The following is a 20,377-nucleotide window of genomic DNA, read 5'->3' as shown; positions in this document are numbered from 1 at the left end:
GCGTAGACGTACTAGCGCCCTCCACTTCCCAGGCTGCATTCGTGTTGTGCGCGTGATTCCAACCATCAGCGGATTCCAACTAAAGATCGTACAGGGCCGGATTTGTGTCTGGTGGCTCCAACCGACCATAGACATAAAGCTTGCGCCGGCCTAAGTCACAATTTGTATGTATGCACTCAAATTCTCTACGAAATTGCGCATTTTTTGGCCCATGAACTTGAAGATTTGTGGAAAGCACAGGTTAAGGCGACCAAAACGAATGCCAGCTTGTGTCTGAGTGAAATTTAGGAGAAATCAGTGCCTGAAAACAGTCTATTTTTTACGGAAGTGTATAAGGGTTACTTGCAACATTTCTTTTCGAGATATCATCTCGCCGCGGCGAGTTACTATCTCGCTGTGAGGCGAGTTATTATCTCGCCACGGCGAGTTAGCTAAAACTAGCTCAACTCGCTGCATATTAAAACTCAGGCTAGATACCAGACCCATTTATTCTGACTACTCTTCTAATCGAGGGTCCTGCATCACCCAATGTCCACGTGACCAACACTCCCCCAGATTTCCGGGAATAGTCGAACTATTCCGAACTTCAGTTTAACGTCAACACTTTTTCATTAATGCTCCTCAAAATTCTAAAAATTGTTACAAAGATTAAAATGAATAAATTGGTAGCCAAATGGGAGCCAAAAAATTTTATCAAAAATAAATGGAAAGCATTTTTTAATAGAACGTGTTTAAAGTGGATGTCATTTTTAAAAACTTCGTAATTTAAAAATTTGGAATATATTTTTCAAAAGCAGAACGAAATTTTAAAGATTAAATACATTTTTTCTAGATTCGAATGAAGTTATAAAGAGTAGATGAATTTTCATTGACACAGCGTATTTTCTAGATTCCAAGGAGTTTTAAAAGAACGTAATTTTTTTTCAAAGTCCAAAAAAAGACTGGAACGAAGTTTTAAAGTTCAAATTGTTTTTCAGATTGAAATAAATTTTTTTTGTACAGTACGGACTAAACATATTTTGAAAATGGAAACACCTTTTCATCGTAAAGCAGCTATTCGGTGCACGTATTTTACAAAAATCTCACGCCATCCTAAATGAGAGAGCGTCCAAATTAACATAAATCCAAATTAATAAGCAACCACAAATAAAAGCAACTTGTGTAAACTTCGTTAAAACAATATATCTTCGAAAAATGTGCTTCACTTTTTCAAAAAATATACTTGAAGCATTATGAGGCTTTCGCAGAATATCGTCTAAAAGATCGAATACTTTTAATACGCGGCTTTGGATGCGTTCTCAATTCGGACGCTTTCTCGGATCAGATAATTTCTCAATTAAGATGATTTTCTTAATTCAGATAAAATGAGATTTCTGTAAATAGATGTCGGACCCTGTTAGAATGCCACTTGAAGATGTTGCGTCCGACTAAGTGTCATTCCCACGGAAGTGTGTTGACCACAACACACCCCTCTCCAAGAAGGCCGGATGGGAGAAACCATCTGCCTAATTAGTCATTTATATGTTTCCACTTTTCCCGTGGTTTTCCTTTTCCGACTGACCATATGTTTTCTTGGTCAATCCATCTAAGAAGTGGGCGAATAACCTTAAACTAGCTATAAAAATTGAGACCACCTCCTGGTACGTGATCTTGAGAAAGTCTTAATTGCGAAAGATGAGATCATTCCTTATCCAAGAAAACTTAGTGACTAGAGACCATTCTGCATCAATTGTTCAGAGCACATGGCCCACCCGCTATAAGAGACCCAGGTCGCCCTGTCCTCCTCAGAAGCGATCTGAGACCTGATGAGAAGGCTGTCTCCAAGTGCTGTCTGCCCTTTGCTTGTTAGACAAAAGTTGTTGAAACTTTTCTCCTTCTCATCACTGACCTGTGTGCTCTGTTGGTGCAGGTAAGCTTGAATCCTTGTTGTTTCTTGTATATAGATTCTTATTAAACATCTTGATATACTTTGCTTGGGTAAATTGGTAGGACACATCATGATCAAAGAACGAATGTTCAGACGTTAATCATACTGTAACATCCGCACTTTATTTTATTTTTTCAGTTCCCATTGTATATTCCATTTCTATTGAGTCCCTTTAGTAGAGATATTTTGTACCCTTTATGTTTCACTATCTTACTATTAGGAAAGAATCTTTGTGGAATAGTTTACTCGTGTTTTAGGAGTATTTTACTGCATCACTACTTTCTGTTGAATAACTTGCGCAACTTGATAAGTGTGTGTTTTTATTGTTATATTCGTGTTCCCCTACTCGCCAACTTTTCGTCATTGGTGCTTCAAGGAAAATGAGAATTCCAGATTAGTCACTGTTACGTATAGGTCCACACAATTTAGTCCATTCAAGCCTTATCACATGCTATATATGGTTCCTAGCCATATGTTTGTTGCCATGTGCATGGAAGTAAGTGTTCCATGTGTAATTCTACCCTAAACTGACCTTGAGTAAGGCCAGCCACCTTTAACTATTTATACGTTGCTTTAGCTTATTCTACATGTACTTGGCATTGACCAGCTCGCCTATGATTGCTTATGAAGTTTTAGCGAACTTTCCCTGATATTATTTAGTTTTTTTTTTTTAAATAAGGTGTTCTGGGTGAACATATTAGTTATGCGTTACTTAATTATAATCTTGTTCATTCATTCGCAGGTTTTATTCGGTTAGTTTCATTGTATCTTAGTTTTATTCCTATTATGTAGTTAGGATTATGTATTAGTTTTGGTGTGACTAAACAAGACTGATGATCTATAATTAATTAGAAGAAGCGATCTGAGACCTGATGAGAAGGCTGTCTCCAAGTGCTGTCTGCCCTTTGCTTGTTAGACAAAAGTTGTTGAAACTTTTCTCCTTTTCTCCTTCTCATCACTGACCTGTGTGCTCTGTTGGTGCAGGGTACTTGCCCATAGGTCATGTCGCTTTGGGGAGCCGACCCGGGTCGTCTCTCTACCGTCTTCACTCCACCCCTTTTCCCCCATCATCATGCTGGATCTGTGAATCTATTGACCTAGCGAAGGACTACCAAGGACTTGGAGCTGCACCCATGTCCAATGGTCAAGTTGGATCAAGCAAGATCAAGATCACAGCTAAGCCTGGTTTAGTTTTTTTCAAATTTCTTGATTGTATAAGGGATTGCATTTTTTCTGTATAAGTCATTTTGGTTCCTTTTCCAGTTATTGATTGGATTGCTTTGAATCCTGTGTTTTCGATTTAAGTGTATGTTTTAAATTGCCTGTCCATCCATTGTTGGTATTTCTTGTATATCGCCATGTACTTTGAGTGATTGTATTTTTAGTGTAATCTTGCAATAAGATTATTTGAGGATCAACATGAGAAGCTGTCCGTTTGGATTCTTTCGAGCAGATTTTCCTTGTAAAACAAATTATTGAACTGGCACAGGTCTCGACTATGACAATCGAGAGCCAACCTGTGACATAGATAAGCCGTTACCTTGTAAAAGAATGTCTAAATTTCGACAAAATGTTTACACTGTAAAGTTTTTGTTATTTTTAAAAGAATTTCGGAGTTTAAAAATTCATTCAAGCCTAGAAATTACGTTGCATATATAAAATTCATTCGCTCTTTAATAAATTCACTCGATTCGGATTCTTAAAAAATATATGAGATCCTTAAGATTTTGCTCGGTTTTTGAAAAATATATACTAAACTTCTAGAATACGAGCTTTTCAAAAATGATATTCACTTTAAACATATTAAATTTAAAACTAAAACGCATTCAGTTTAACAAAAACCTGTTCTCATTTTTGTACCCTAATTCTACTTTTAGTGAATGGCGTACTCCGACCGGTATACCACGGACAGTTCACAAAATTCTTGGTACAGACGAGGCCGGAAATGCCCGAATATTACCGATACCATCCGAATGGTCTTTTTTCCTCTCCCCTTCCATTTGCTACCAATTTTAACGATTTTTATAGTTTTGAGGAGCATGAAAGTAAAGTGTTGACGGTAAACTGAATTTAATATGGACAGGATAAGTTCGGAATGGTTCGATTATCCCTGGAAATCTGAGGAGTGTTGGTCACGTTGGCATTCGGTGATACAGGACCCTTGATAAGAAAAGTAGTCGGAATCATTGGGTATGGTATCCAGACTGAGTATTAATATGCAGCGAGTTGAACTAGTTTTAGCAAACTCGATATAGTAAGTCGCCGCGGCGAGATAAATAACTTGCCTCCTCAAGAAAAGCAAGCGGCCTTTATATGTTTCCGTAATTTTTTGAGAAGTGTAGACACCGATTTTTCAAAAAAAGGCGAGGGGCTTCGCGACTGCTTTTTAGGGGTGACCTTCTGTGGAAAAATACCTTCAAAAGTCATCGGTTGATGAATGGAAATTCGAAGAGAAAACGAAACAACAAATAAATAAATAAAATGAGCTTTAATTTGATGTGTACAATGTATCTCAAACGCCTGAGAAACTCTTGAGTATATTTTTTTTTGGAAGTCCAGCTATTTATCACCGAGGGTTATGATCGCAGTTTAGTTACTGGCCTGCATCCTTGTAAACTCAGCAGTTTTCGGCCTATTTACTGGCCTTGGCCTACCCTTTAGTAAACCCTAATTTTAAAATGTCCCCCGAAAACGTGAAAAATAGAGGGGAAGAGGTTCTAAACTAGGTTTTGGGTGAAAATCGGAAAAGGTTGTCTCTCATCCCAGTTATGGGCGTGTGACCTGGAGTAGGCCTGCCGTGTCGTGTAGTAACTGCGCAGTATTTTGGCCATATCATGTAGGCCTAGGCCTTGGTGCATGTGCATTTCCAACTGAAGTTCTCAACTGCTGGAAATAACAGCTTGTGACTGCAAACGAGGGTTAATTTTTGTTGATTAAGGTAAGGTTTGGCCAAACTAGGTTTGCATATAGGGTCGGGCCTTGACCTAGAAGCCCGGTAAGCTTACTCACGTTCGAAACTCATGCTGGACAAGTAGGCACCCCACGATCACTCTCCCAATATCTTTTAATAACACGCTGTGTCTATCAGTCAAAAGTGTTCACCCAATCCAGTGGATGTTCCCCCTCCATCACTTCACTAGGCTTCAACATAAAGATGGAATGTGCTCAAGGTTATACCGCATGACGCTAAGGAAGGTATTTCATAAACCTTTATCTGCTTTTAGAGTAAAAAAAAAAGAGATCCCTCGGGCAAAAAACCACAAACACATGCACAAACAAGACACGGTTTCTAAAGTTGTGCGAGTGCCAGTACTGGCACTAAACATTGTGCTGTCCTGTTAGTTTTGCTATTACGGTTTCTAATCTAAGAGGGAGTTTTAGTGCTCTGTAAAAGGACTTTAAAATGGTGATTACAACTTTCCTGTGTGCACTAGATTGCCGTATCTAAGCCGGTCTCCGTTTGTGCTGTTTTATCGCAAAGACAATTTAATGGGATTTTCGTGAGAAAAAAATGAACAAAGCCAGAAAACCTGAGAGAAAATTATCAAAAATCACATCCCTGTACGTTTTTAATGGCCTGTTCACACTTCTTGAGATCATTTGTTCTCACCCCTGAAAAATTATGAATTTATTAGTGAAAAGGTCTAAACATCATCTATGGAACGTTCATTGTTATAATTGATGACGTTAATTGATAAAATGTCGTTTGATGATGCCGTCAATCTATTATGCGAAGTTCTGAATCCATTATAAAAGATGTGTTGTCAAACCATCATACGGTGTTCTTACTCCAGTTTTTGTCAAAATAAAAAAAAACCTGCCATGGCATCATGTAGCCAAGTAACGAGGTTCTTTGTGATAAATTGAAATTGAGGCTGTGGTTTCGAAAGTTTCTGTAATGTATTTAGAAAGTGTATGGGACTACTATACGTCATGTAGTCCAGACATTATTTTGCATCATTATTGAGTCACTGCATTACTTGCGTAGGCAATCCCTTTAGCCCGTGTAGAATTTTTGGGAATAGTGGATCTGTTATGTGGTGTTGTCAACAAATTACGTGGTTTAGTCACAGCATTGCCTCTCCACTTGTGGAGCTATCCCGCATGGTTGTTTTGTTGAAACGTAGCCGTGCAGCGCACTAGCACGATGGAGCCCATTTTGAAGAATTCGGAGTTGGCAAATCTGTTGCCAGAATGTTCAGGGAAAATGTAAGTAAACTAAGCATTTTTGCCATGATAAGTTGAATATTAATACTTATTACTTTATATGCATGGAAAGCTTTTCGGGAACCTGTGGTCACCATCAACCAGAATGCAGGATAATGAAGCGCTCTCTTGGCTATCTTCTTCCGTGTGTCTGCAGCTGACCCCAGCCTTCGGAAAGGCGCTATTATTCTGTTCTGTGATCCTAAGAAGTTTTAGAGACGAAACGACTTTAAGTTGCAAACCGTTAACTTCCAACCGTACGGGGTACGGTATTACGCAGAAAAGGCACCTTAAAGATTGATATTTAAGAGGATTTAATTTCATATCATTTAAATTGCACAAATTTGTGAGTGACTTGTCTGTAGATTTGACCGTTCACCTTTGGGAATCACCTCAACAAGGCTGGGATCATCTACGTACAGAATTATTCAAAAAAAGAACTGGCCCTAATTTGTGCCCTGGGTATGGGGGACACCACGGGTGACTTTCCGATAGTGAACAGTCCGAGATCGATCTGACAGGAGGCTACAGATAGTAGGGATAAAAGCTGGGTTCACCCCTTACTCGATGAGTTTTGTAACAACAGTCGTATGGTTGACATCATCCAACCGTGCGCAGAGATGGATAAAATTGCCACCTCTATTGGTCATTTCAGTTGTCAGTTGTGGTGTTGTTGTTTTTTTTTAGTTTTTGTATTGATATTTTTTGTTTGTATTCACATGTATATTTTTGATTGTACTTATATTTTACATGTTAATTTTTCATTATTTAATTTTCGTCTTATGATACCACTCTCCGTTCCTCACTTACTGATCATGCTTCTGTTGTAATGAAAACTACCGTTGTGCGACCTTGGGTTCCTTGGCCCAATGATGGCAATAAATCAGTGAAGCAGTGTCGGAGAAAGTATGAGAGAAAATGGCGAGCGATCAAACAAGAATGTGATCTTATCCTTTTCAAGCGTACAAGGAACAGGGTAATTTTACTTATGAATAAATCTCGTCAGTATTATAATAATTTTATTACTTAGAATAGCAGTGATCCTAGGCGGTTTTTCAAGACTAGTAAATCTCTTTGTAACATCCATACCTCAGTGTTACCCCACGTGTTAATGATTTTCAACTTGCCAATGACATAGGTTTATTTTTTGTGAGTAAAGTTGATTCCATTCGTCGTAGCTTGTCTAGTACTGATCAGTTTAGATGTTGGACTCAAAATTCACCTGAAATGTTGGTTTTTCCACGTCTTTCTGATTTCGATCATGTCACTGAAGATTGTGTGAAGAAAACTGTTAATGGTTCATCGAAAAGTCATGCCTGTTAGATCCAATTCCTACGCATTTGTTGATGGATTACTTGGATGTTTTACCCTTTATCACTCAGATCATGAATGTTTCCTTAAAATCGGGATGTTTTCCAGAACTCTAGAAGTCATCTGTTGTGTTTCCTCTCCTAAAAAAGGGGGTTTGGGTGCCAAGGTTGAAAACTATCGTCCGGTCAACAACTTACAGTTTATCTCAGAGATACATGTACTTGAGAAAATTGTTTGAGATCAATTGCAATTGCATCTTACTTCGCATAATCTGTTTCCTTCATTTCAGTCAGCATATCGTAAGTTTCATAGTACTCAAACTGCGTTACTGAGGGTAAAAAATGACTTACTACTGGCTATGAACAATAAACAGGTTACTTTACTTCTTTTGCTTGATTTAAGCTCTGCTTTTGACACACTTGATCACAGTATTCTCTTGAGCATTCTGAGGAAAAAGTTCGGAATTGACGGCATTGTTCTTGAGTGGTTCAAGTCATACTTGCCTGGGAATTCTCAGCATGTATTAATTAACAATCGGATATGCATGACCTTGTATGGGGGTGTTCCACAAGGTTCTTGTTTGGGCCCCTTGCTATTTTATACAAGTGAACTTTTTGACATTGTAAAATCCCATAATCTTCAGGTCCATTGTTACGTGGATGACACACAGCTTTATATTTGATTTTCATCTGATGTAGCCAGAAATCAAGTGTCAGCTTTGTCTGTTATGGAGTCATGTGTAAAGGATTTACTTTCTTGGATGACAACAAGTGGCCTATTCCTTAGTGACAGCAAATCAGAATGCTTGGTCATTGGTACTCGTCAGCAACTAGTTAAAGTTAAGGTTGATGGGGTTCAGGTTGGAGAATCTCTAGTTAGACCATAGAGGAAGGACACAGAAGGAGTTGCAACTCTGGCACTTCAAAGTGTTCAATGATGGTCGTCACCAAGTCTGACGAATAATAGAAAACATTCCAAAAATGCCTGATCACTGCCTGCATCTTAGTCGGACAAGCGGGGCCAATAATATCCTAGCAATCCTTGTATTTTTTGCTTGCAATTAAATACAAATTATTGTTGTGACTAGAAAACAGAGAGAGAAACATCCCTGATATCAGATCTACTTTTGCCATCGTAAATAAACTTTTTAAATTTTGATACATTGTTCCATTACCCATGCAAAGTTTGTATTTTTTTCTCCTCCCTCCAATACATCAGTGTTCAAAGATTTGGCTAAGACTGGCCAACAAAATGTTGACTGTTACTGGAAAGCTAAGTTCATAAGTAACGAAATGCGCTATTTTATCACAGGGAGTGATCGTGAAATCTCATAAAATACTCCTTTGTGCAAATGCCATAATAAAAATGATTCAAACAAAACACAAAAATCTTGTAAACAACCAGGCTATTTAGTCCCGAAATAACTCCAGAAGAAAGCTCTCATTATGGGCAATGACTGCACATGTAGATTTAGGGCACACATAATAATGCAAGTAACTGCGCAAGCGTTAAATTTGATGTTGCCGTGAGATCATATCAAGCACCAACAAATGCATAAACATTCATTGTCCTCTACCTCAGTGCACAAAGTTTTGAGTTTGTAGATTACCAGCGACAAATTGCGGCGGCGATCATAGGGTACAGACGTACCAGGCATGCTAGAAAGCGGTATATAAATTGGCCAGATGTTAAAGCCCGGGCAGTTCAAACTCTAGTGTCCTTCCTCTATGGTTAGACCTGCTACTTTTGCACGGAATTTGGGGGCGTGTTTTGATGTCAACTTGTCCATGAGTGATCATGGGGTTAAAGGTGCAAGTCTGCATTCTACTTCCTGCACACATTAGATCTATTCGCAAGTGCATGTACTTAACACGTGCGTGTGGGCGTCAAAAGTCGACAACCTCATTTTCTTTTTTTTCTGTTAGTAGAGTTTCGGGATTTTGGACTTTGCCTGAAGCATTTTCAAAAACGCAATTTTCCGCTAGGAGAAATTTGGATGTTACTTTAACAACTCTTTGTGGTGCATCAAAAGTGGACAACTAAAAACTTTAAATTCCCACTGGCAAACTTACTGTCATGCTCCAAAAGTAGACAACCCCATTTCTCATTTTTTGCTAGTAGATTTTCGGGTTCGGGGAATTTACGTAAAGCATTTTCAAAAACTCAATTTTCTTCTAGCAAAAATTGGGAATTTAATTAAAGAAGTCTTCATAACGCGTCAAAAGTGGACAACTAAAAACTTCACTAGCAAAATTATATTTGATGCTCCAAAGAGGACAACCCCTTTTTCTCATTTTCTGCTAGCAGATGTTCGGGTTTTCGGAAATTGCATCACCCCTCTCCATAAAACCCAATTATCTGCTAGCAGAAGTTTGGATTTACTTTGCCGACGGCGGGGTGGTCCAAAAGTGGACAAGTTGAAAACTGAAACGACCCGTGTGCTCCCTACGCTCCGAATGGAACGGTCTTGGGAAGATGGCCAGCCAACATTAACGGTAGAGGGACAATGATCCGCATCTGACGGATGTGATGACGTCACAGCTCGGAAAAAATGTGGGTGATTCCTATTGAGAAACTTGCAAATAGGAAAGGGGCCATCCAAAGCCTGACACTAGTTCTTTATGGTACCGCAACTTCCGACTTCCCAGCACACAGTGTAATTTGAATGACGGTGGTAGCTTGCCGTCGGGAATTTCAATTTTAAATAAATGAGCGCATGGTGATATGTCCCCTAAACGATGCTATATCTAGAATAAACCATTGTGTCCATTCCAGTAGAATAATTGAATTTGTTGTGGAACGAAAACAGGTTGTAATCGAAAAATTCATCTCAAAAGAAGAAGCTAAGTGCTCTTTAATCAAGTGGCCAAGAGTTTCAAAAACTTGAACTTGCTGAAATAATTTTGACATCCCACAAAATAATTCCCAAACACGTATTCAGGCAATAATTCCAGTCAATTCCAAATTTCTGCTAGCGGAAAATTGCGTTTTTTGAAAATGCTATACGCAAAGTCCAAAATCCCGAAAATCTACTAGCAGAAAATGCGAAAATGAGGTTGTCCACTTTTGACGCTCCATAACGTGCCAATACTTATACAATACGTATTACGTCACGGGCGCTCCCTGCAGTCTTTGGCCTATTCCACTTTTGATGGGGGGGGGGAGAGGGGTTCTATAGCCGTTTCCCTCCGGAGGGGCTATGCCGCGAAGGGGCTCTACAATAATAATTATGCTTTTTGCCTCAATGGCCGCCCATAGCTAACAACATTCCCGCACAATACATGTATTTGTAAACGCATGCACGCCACGCTGCGGTACATCACAGACTGTGATTGTACATGTATATCGTGTATAAGGGCTAAGCTGGCCAGCAGGTTTTAATATCATGAACGTCACAGGCAATGTTCGTATTCTTTCATCGGAAGGTCGACTTTTACACGCCCAACGCCTTGATCAAGGCATGGAGGAAGGGATGTTCCAGTGCCCATCGCCGTTAACATTTTTGATGACGTGAAAAATTCCACGTCAAAATATGTTTTGATGTACTTTCCGGATTATCAACTTTCCGGTTAACTAACTAAAGAACGTTGTAAACAGAAGTGGATCTAAAGCGCCAGGTTTGCATAATAAAATACCACGGACTTGGATCAAGTCTACCCCTCCCCCCCCCACACACACATCCAGGCACTCACGTTTATCCACCGTTTTGCACTGCTTTCACGAGCGCGCGGCATGATAAATATGAATCCTGACCTGACCCTTAGAACGCGGTGAATGTTGGCCTCTATTGTTTGCAAATGAGTGCAGCAGTCTGTCTCCTTGGGTTTCTTTTCCATTTTGGACGTGTGTGGCTTGACTTTGAATTCATCTCTCTTTGATGTGAAGATCGACCTTGATGTACATGTACATGTGTAACAACCTTGTCATGCGTTGTGTGTGTTTGGATTTCAGCTTGGCTGTGGCCTAGCGCCTGGGAGTCCTCGTCGCCTAGCCAGCAACGAACGAACGAACGACCGCAAGTCCGTCGGTAAGTATAATCGCCTCCTCTTCCATGTCATTCCGTATTACCATTTGTTTCAGTGCCACTAGGAAGCCTCGTATTTCATCATTCACCGAATGAAATTATTCTAACCATTCCACGAATGCAAACCATTCATTGCTTGTGTTATACCTGCTTAAATCCTGTTAGGAGTACCATGGACATGGAAGAATTAAACATAACAAATACGTCTTGCTCACGCATGAACGTGTGATTTTGCGAAACAGGTTTGTGTGGGAATTAAGCGCTAGCCACTGGTTTGCAGTGTTAGACCCCGTGGTTAGGCATGGTTTCTATCCCTATATTACCTCCCAAGCTTTCTTACTGGGAATGTAAATGAGGCAGAAACGGTGCACGGGCGCCTCGGCCGCACCGATGATCAGTTGCTAATTTGAATGGCACTTTCAGCTACTCACAGGCTATTTCAAGTATTTGCGCCATCAGGTGCTAGTCTGCCCATGGAGCTATAAAAAAGGGGGGGGGGCATTATCTGCTTAGGTGAGTGTGGGTGTGTGGGGGGTAGATGTACGTACGTACAAAAGGCTGACTTTTCAGACCCCCTCTCCTGTACGCATATACGCATTCCACAGTTCCGGAAGGCGCCGCTTGTCTTGGTGTCATGAGTAATGTTGCTATTTACTAATAATGGGCGTTGGCATGGGAGTATAAATGGTGGGATGGACGGTGGAGAATACTGTGTTTGAATTTCGACGCCCAAAGCTGATTCTGGTAGTAATTTTTATGAGAAAGGCAAATTTTCGGTTTGCGTACTGGCGGGAACCCCCTTCCCCTCTGCACGCATGAGGTACGTAGCGGGCACTGGGTACTATGGATACTCGGCTGGTAACATGGGTCTGCCCATTCGTTTCTCTTTTTTAATTGTGAGAAAAGGTGTTGGTGATGTGACTATAATAAACGCTAGCGTACTCATTACAATTTGTCTCTATGGTCGGCTTGATGTCTGGCCATTTGAGTTACAGACGGTTAAGTTGTCTTGCTCTGGGGTCGAGTTGCCGGTCCATTCGAATCCAGTCGTAAACATGTTCGGTCTGTAAAGTTTCACTCGTATCTCTGGAAAGATGTTCGGTCCGCTTTGAATTGATTCTAGACTGGCTAAAAGAAGATTTACATCACGCGTCAGACACGGTTTGTGGCATTAGTCTTTGGCTATGTATAGCATAAAAGATGTCAACGGTTCTTCACCCTTTCTTATTCCGGCAGATAAAACTTAAGACTTCCGGGCACAGAGGACGTTACATCCATTTGAAGAATGCCTCATAAAACAAACTGCACGCTCCCAGCGGACCAGACAAACACTGTCACCGTCGTCAACAGCGTCGACAGCGCCATCAGGCCACAAAATAGTTGTGACCGCTTACCACTGCCAGAAGTGTCGGAAGGGACTCGTGAAAATACGCTGGACCGCAGAAGCACAAATCACGTAGCCGATGCACCGAAGAAACCATGGGGGCCCTTTTTCCGTAGTAGAGCAGAGTTTCTGGAACTGCATCTTGTGTGAAGAATTAGGGACGCAATTCAGTGCCAAATCAGTCTTTGCCAAAATAAACGAAGAAGTGCCCTTTGGAGGCGACTGATCAGAAACCTGCTAAATACTTATAACGGAGTCCTCCAATACTGTGAAAACAAAACTTTCCCGAGCTGTGAGATGGTCTTGTGGTGATGGGCACCGGGTTGCACTGTTCCAGTTTGTATCGCTCTCAGGGGAAAAGCTCACACTGTTGAATTTCATGTACTTTTGTTATAACATTACACATGTTTACTGAGCTAACCCTTCAGTTTTCTGGCCAACGCGGCATTTCAACCTTTTTTTCAAAAGATTAGTATCCGTTTTAGTCCCTTTTTACATTAATTATGTTAGTTGGTTTGCTTGTGAAGGCTTTTTGGCTTTCGTCAAACTCCTCTTTGAATGATACTTTAACGTTTTAACGTTTTCGGCTCTGCACCCTTGATTTCAAATCGCTTATATAACATACCTCTTGCTCGTCCCTACCGCTCTTAAGCTCACAGAACGCAGGAACTTACGGCAAATGCGTTCCACAATATTATTGCTTGTTAAGGAAATACTCATGTATGCGTACAAGTAAATCGCATGGACACGCAAAGCATTGTGGCTTACTGACTGTCCTAATCCATACATGTACATTAATGCGGATGTTGACAATGTTGCATAAACACTGCCTATTGAGTACTCGACAAACATTACGCCATGCATTTGCGCTCTCCCCCTGTAGGACAGTGGGGAAGAGCGACAAATACCTCCAGATTTCCAGTTTTTGAGAGGGGAAATAATTGGTTATTTAACCCCATTAAAGCTCTTGAAATTCAAGGGCGGATCCAGGGGCCAACGGGACCACCGCCCAAAAAATATCAAAATTGTTTTTTAGAATTGATTGAGGAGCTCCCATCAAAGTATGGACACTGGTGTGTTTTTAACATCAGCTATAACCATGTTTGGCTTTTCATGATAACCTTGGCAAACATTGCACGATGTGTGTGGTGGGGCAAGGGTGAAATGCGAGGTCCCTGTAACAAAGGAGTTCACTTTTTCGTCTTGAAAAATAACAAGGAAAAAACATTTTGGGAGAACCGTTTCACTTCCCTTCCTTATACGTAAAAGCACGTACCGTTATTGTACATGTATAAAGCCCCTAAATTTATCCTCACCACGCAGAAAGACCATAAAAATTAAATGAAAAAAAAATCCAAATTTTTGCCCCCCAAAAAGGTTTCCCCCCTCCCCCAATTTGGATCTGGATCCGCCCCTGCCTGACTGCAAAGGTATATATATGTCTTTTAGGGCGTGGATGCTGGCTCCCTATGGAGTCAAATGCCACTGTTTTTTTGTAATTACTTTGTATGCCTATAGTTTGAATCGGTAATCAGAATTAGAAGCCATTACTGCGGTGGCACAACGCTCGTGGACAGGTGGTACGCGCGCGTTACAAGCCTCTTCGACCAAAAGGGTATCGTGATTTGCCAAATGGACGTGCGCGTCAGACTGAAGAATTTACAAACAGTTGGAAAAAACTATGGAAGCAGGACAGAAAACAAGATTTTTATGACGGAGTTTTGTTCCTTCGTTCTTCTTCTTTTTTCTTTCTTAAAAGCAACGAAAAGTAAAGCTGTATGACGTAAAGAACACTAATTATATGTTGAGACATGTAGCACCCTGACATGTAATACATAAGGCACATTGTGCCGGGCACAAAGAGCTTTTTCTCTTTATACTGCATGTTTGCACCTCAATTTATTCAAACCGCAGGTCTATACAACATAACACCTTTGAAAATTATACATCTGAGAAAAATTCTCCAAATTTTAAATTATTTATTCGCCAATTAATTGTTACATAATAAAATGCATGTTTCCAGATTTGACATATATGTATACTACAGAGCCTGAGAGAGTAAAAGAAGAGCAGTATTTTACATTAAAGAGTTATATACAACTTAAATGAGCATGGACATTGAAAATAAGCATAACTGACCAAACAAACTGACGATCTCACACTTAGGCATAATTGAGGACATTATGAATTGGCAAGATCACTTTGATTTTGCTCATGAAATCAAAATAAAAAACTTTGTTCAAAGTTTGCTTCAAAAATGAGCAACAGTATCCGTTATAAAAGAAATCAAATAATAACAGGTTAATAGAGTCAACAAAACCCTACTTGAACTGTTCCCTGACACAACGTTATCATGGACGCGCTCTTGCAGGCAGTGTTCTGAACAAATACGGCATCATGGCCTCCACAAGTTATTTGTCTTTGCCCAGTGAATATGCCTCTTCAGTCATCAAGTGTTTGTTTCTTGAAATTCTACAAATAAAGATAAACAAATCATGTCATTGAAAAAACTTTGAGCGGGTAAACTAAATAGTTTCCAATAAAAAGATCCTACTACTAATAGCGACGTATATAGGTCCCAAGATTTGACTGGAAACTGTTCGCTGAAAAAAGGTTTAGGCCCTATATATCTTGTCTGGACAACAAGTGATATTGTCAAAACCACACAAATAAAATTCCCGCTATATTTATGCCAAGTACAGTACATGTCATTCAAAATCACATTCACATTGCTTTGGCTTGTTGAGATCGGTATGATTTTTGCTTTAAAAACCTGAACTTAAGACTGAAAGGCAGGTCCAGCTGCGTTATTAACAGTTATTAACAGTCCGGACCGAGGGAATCCATTTGCTGTGCAAAAGCGAACAATTTTTCAGCAATTTTTCCCTTTAAAAAGAGAGAGAATTAAGAGCATCAAATTCTTCGGCCAGACTAATTTCCCCGTGCGCAGCATACGTGTCGCGCGCGCGGTCTGGTGTGATGACCGCAATTTAAACTTTCAAACTCTCCCCGATGAAGGAGATCAGTGGTGCCACCTTAGTTATTGCGTCTAATCGGATTAGCCCATAGTTTGTAATACTTATACATATAGATGTACAGTACTTCGCAGATCAAAGTTAACTCTGTGAATTGGGATGTGAAATGTAAAAAAAAATTTACTTTTCTTGTTCACATTCTTATTTCATAAGGTGTGAAAATAGTTTCCCACTTGTATGAAAAGGCGTCAAAATCCATATCTTTTCCCGCTTGTGAAAATTTTTCCTACTTGTGGAAAAGAAAGCTGTTGCATCTGCCCATTGGTGAAAAAAAAGTGTGAAAAATTTTCCAACTTGTGAAATATGTTGCGAATTTCTTTTTTTTTTACAGAGAGGAAGACAGTGTGAAAATTTTCCCACAGAAGGGAAACTTTTTCACAATTTGTGAAATGAATATTCACTTTCCTGGTAAAAGTGTGAACTTTTTTCCCCTTTCAATTTCAAAGTATTGTACAAATATATGTATTTGGAATGGTTATTTTTTCTCAGTGTTGGTTTTTCACTCGCAGTTTAGTTGTAGTCTGTGTAGAATATGTAGGCCTACGTATGTTTAAATACATGTATTCCCTTTGGTACGTGTACATTCATAAGTGTTGTATGAAATGGATTTTTCAAAGTAACGCTGTTATTCCCTTTCTTGGGAAAATTCGAATAATGGTTACTACATTTTTTCGGCAAAATATACTGAATTTCTTCTCAGGCATATGTCCACACTTTAAATGCTGCCAAACAAGTATGGGTCAATGAGGGCATACCCCTATTGAATTAAGAAAGTACCCTTTTGCTTCACGGAAAAGCAGGAACAAATTATCTCATAAAAATTGTGACAAGTAAAAGCTTAGTTACTACATGCTCTTAGTTGAAACTAGTCAGTGCGACAGCTACTAATATATCTTCCACAGGCGTTTTTTATAAGATTCACTGCACTGTGCCCGACGTCAATGAGAGTTCTTAATGGGTTTGAAATATTGTCAAAGGTTTGCCGTGAATTGATTAAAAATGAGGTTTTCTGTGAACTTACTTTTTTGGGTAAAGGTCATGCTGGACCGATCTATCACATTGCTCAAGATTTAACAGGATATCCTGACTTAATGTCTCTGTACCCAAAAGTTAAGGTAACTCTTAGGAGTAGTCCTGTCAAAATTTAACACGTCAGTTCCGGAATTCATTTGAACCAAATTGAGTAAAAATATTGAATGAGCTAAGTGGCTTATCCTAGACACAGCGTCTCCAAACATTAGCATTTTCAAAGGAATGTGTCATTTTGGGATACTTTTGAAATGTTCGGAAGTTAAAGTGAAGTTGATCAAGATGTGGTCTAGATACTGTCATGTTATGCCACACACATATTTCCATCGGTTGGTCATCCTTGGAAAGTCCACAATGTGACATAGACTTCCGTCTGAACGTCTTTGCATGTAATGTAAGGCCAGGTGATATTGAAAAAAAAAACATTTCTCAAGCTGGCGACGACAGTGCGAGCAGCCTTCAGAAAGAAACTATTCGGCCATTCAGGTTCACACCCACACGATCAATATACATATATTATTGAAAAGGATGACTGATCCATTACAATTCAATGTTTCGATAGCAAAGTAGATCCTCCATTTTGTCATGGCCCTGTGACAAATCCTTTAGAATTCCCAGTCTCGGCAAATAGCTCAAAGAACAATGTAAAAACGGAATTACGGCTTCAAGTCTGCAGCTATCACAACCAGGTTTCCTCCACGCCTCCGATAAGCTTACAGACTGGCAGATTTTCTCAGTTTTGTAAGTAGCCTATGTTTATCCATAATATTTTGTTATCTGATTCAATACAGGTCGAAACTATATTGTCGATTTCTTTGTCATCAAACCTCTCACTGTTAAGTCATTCTTTGCCGTAAATGAAGTCGGCTGGTGACTCATCAACTTTTCATCTATTTTACGGGGTATCCAGTAGCCACCCAAAACTTTTAGGCTGTGGAACCCAAGGCAAGCTTGAGGAAGACCCTATAGCCTATTATCATTTAAAAGCTTTGGTAATCTGTTTGAATTATATCCAACTTATATGACTACAAGCGGAGAGCTTGATATCGTCTTTAAGAAAATACTCCGTTCTTTCCCGTGATACACTGATTTCATTCAGAGGATCACGCATCACTGAGCATCTTTTTTTTAATGTGCGGAATAAATTTTTTGACGTTCGAAATTAATTATTAGGTTTAGATGACAAATAAGCCTTGCATTTTATGCATAACCTTGTGGGGAAGCCATGCAGTCATAAATCAGATATAATTTTCTTCAGAATATTTTTATGTCCTCACAAATACATGTATATGTATCGTATACAAGAAACATTCTGAAAATAGAATAATTTTCAAATGTTCGAAAGAAAAAAAATAACCCTTGTGTTTTTAGGGCACCATCACTCTGGGCTGAAAATGAACAAATTGGACGATGCGGAACGATTAAGCTACAAGTCGTGATTCTCGTTGGCCAATGCTATCTCATAAATATTCACGATCGTAGTCCAAGCATTGTCCATGAAAAAAGTGGTGCTCCGTGGAAGGGATTCCACGAATTTTGTTTTTCTGTAAGCTTTAAAATTGAAGTTTGTGAATATCTTTATCCCAAATCTACAATTCAACAATGTGTGAGAAGAGGATGGCTTGAATTGGAATTTGTGATCAAATTGAAGCAAATTAACATTTTGCGGGTACAATTCTTCCATTGGGTTGTGCATAAATGGATTGCTTGTTTGTCATCCAAATCCATAATGCCTTGTGAACGTCGAAGAGGTTTGTTTGGGTTGGCACACTTTTTTCAAAGTTGTCACAAAATGTCTGAAAACATTCCAAATGAATGAGCCGAAAACAGTAGGACAACTCAGGTTAATGTTTCACAGCTGAAATTTCTTCGTGGTCTTGCCAATGAGGTGGCTGGTATGTGGTATTTCATGTCAACTGAAAGTGGCACATAAAACAGGTTGTACAACTAAGCTTCGCAAAACGCCTTAAAGAGATAACAAGGCCATCAGTGTTAAAATTTCAGGCATCACAGTGGTTGATTAACAGCAGAACAAACAAGAACTCTCATGGTGAAGAAACTCGCAAAGCCATAAGTCTGCAAGGGTGGATTTAGAACCAGATTTGCAAGGAGACGCCAATATTTTAATAACGTTCTTTATGGCCTTTTTGAATAATTTGAGGTTACATTTTGGTGCTTTTACATGCTTTAAGAAGGAAAGGATATGAAAATAGGCCAAAATATTGGCCTTCATTTCTTCACAAAAGACTTTCTGCCTTTTTCCGGGGGGGCACATGACCCCAGTTGCAACACCCCTCCATCCGGCCTTTGAAGGTCTGCGCCAACTGGACAGGTCACAGATAGCTGTCACATGCACATACAATCGACACCATGGACAGAATTCCGAGTGCAGAGACCGCCTTGGGAAAAAGGTGACTGTATAATCATGGAGCTATTATGAACGTCATTGATGCATGACCAGAGAGACGCATTCAAGATATCCATGCAAAACAAAATACCCATGCAAATTATGGTAACCTGTAAGTTGTAGCATCACAGTAATAACTTTCATTATTCAAATACCTTAGTCATATTTTTCTTTGATTTGTGGAGTAACTTTTGGGGGAACACGCTGGTCGAGAACTCTGCACTTGTCTATTAAAATTTGAAGCTTTCAAGGCAAATCGGAAAAGCACGTTCATGTTGACCGGCAAAATAATTAATGACGGATCCCGAATCAAATTTTCAGGGGGGGGTTGAACTTTTTTCGGGGGGGGGGGGATTTTTGTAATGTAACCTTTTATGACCATTGGGAGTGAGGCTATTTTGGGACTTTATACATTTGGAAGGAAACGGAATAAAATGGTTCAAAAGTCGCCATTTGCTCAGTTTTGTCAAGTTTGCTCCGTTTTGGTGTACCCTTCCCCCTATCCACCCTTGAAAACAATTAAGGGGTATTCAGTTTGCATCGTTTTCATGATCGCTTATAGGGCACTTGTCCTGGATGATTCTCACCTCTTCAGAGTGTACAGACTAAAAAGGCGAGAAATGCTGGTTTTAGGATATTATCATATTTAATATTTTTGAAAGGGTACTTGACAGTTAACACTCAAGTGGAAAGTTTGTTTGATCGTAAAAATTACCAAAAATGGACGACCCCAATTTGACCTGAAAAGGAAAATATGTACGCTTTCGTATTTCGTTAAGTATCTGTGACAGATTGATTGTTGTCTAGCGAATTACAACTATACTTTACCTCTTTCCTCCCCAGGAATATATAACGAGCTCCTCTGCTTTCTTTTTCATCTCCTTGACAGTTGCAGTGCACCTTTGATTACTTCTATTCTAAGTATTTGAGTGGAGAAAAGTCACTGTATTAAAAAAATACGTATATTCCACTGCTAAGAGCGAATGGGCCTTGTAAAGGGCAGAACACACTCAACACGCATGAACTTAAGCAATAATTTCATACATTTGTCGCA

The 20,377-nt window shown here is 39.5% G+C and overlaps 1 long non-coding RNA gene across 1 annotated transcript; it reads left to right on the top strand.

Moving 5' to 3' along the window:
• Positions 1-9,667: 9,667 nt before the first annotated feature.
• LOC110982449 (uncharacterized) lies at positions 9,668-16,907 on the top strand. The gene is made up of 2 exons (XR_002598577.2): positions 9,668-11,471; positions 12,705-16,907. It is a non-coding gene; the product is annotated as an uncharacterized LOC110982449 (long non-coding RNA).
• The last annotated feature ends 3,470 nt before the right edge of the window (positions 16,908-20,377 follow it).

Source organism: Acanthaster planci, linkage group LG13 (assembly GCF_054643075.1).
Source record: "Acanthaster planci isolate LZ-2023a linkage group LG13, COTS_SCS, whole genome shotgun sequence".
NCBI lineage: Eukaryota > Metazoa > Echinodermata > Asteroidea > Valvatida > Acanthasteridae > Acanthaster > Acanthaster planci.
This window is presented reverse-complemented; position numbering and strand designations above follow the sequence as displayed.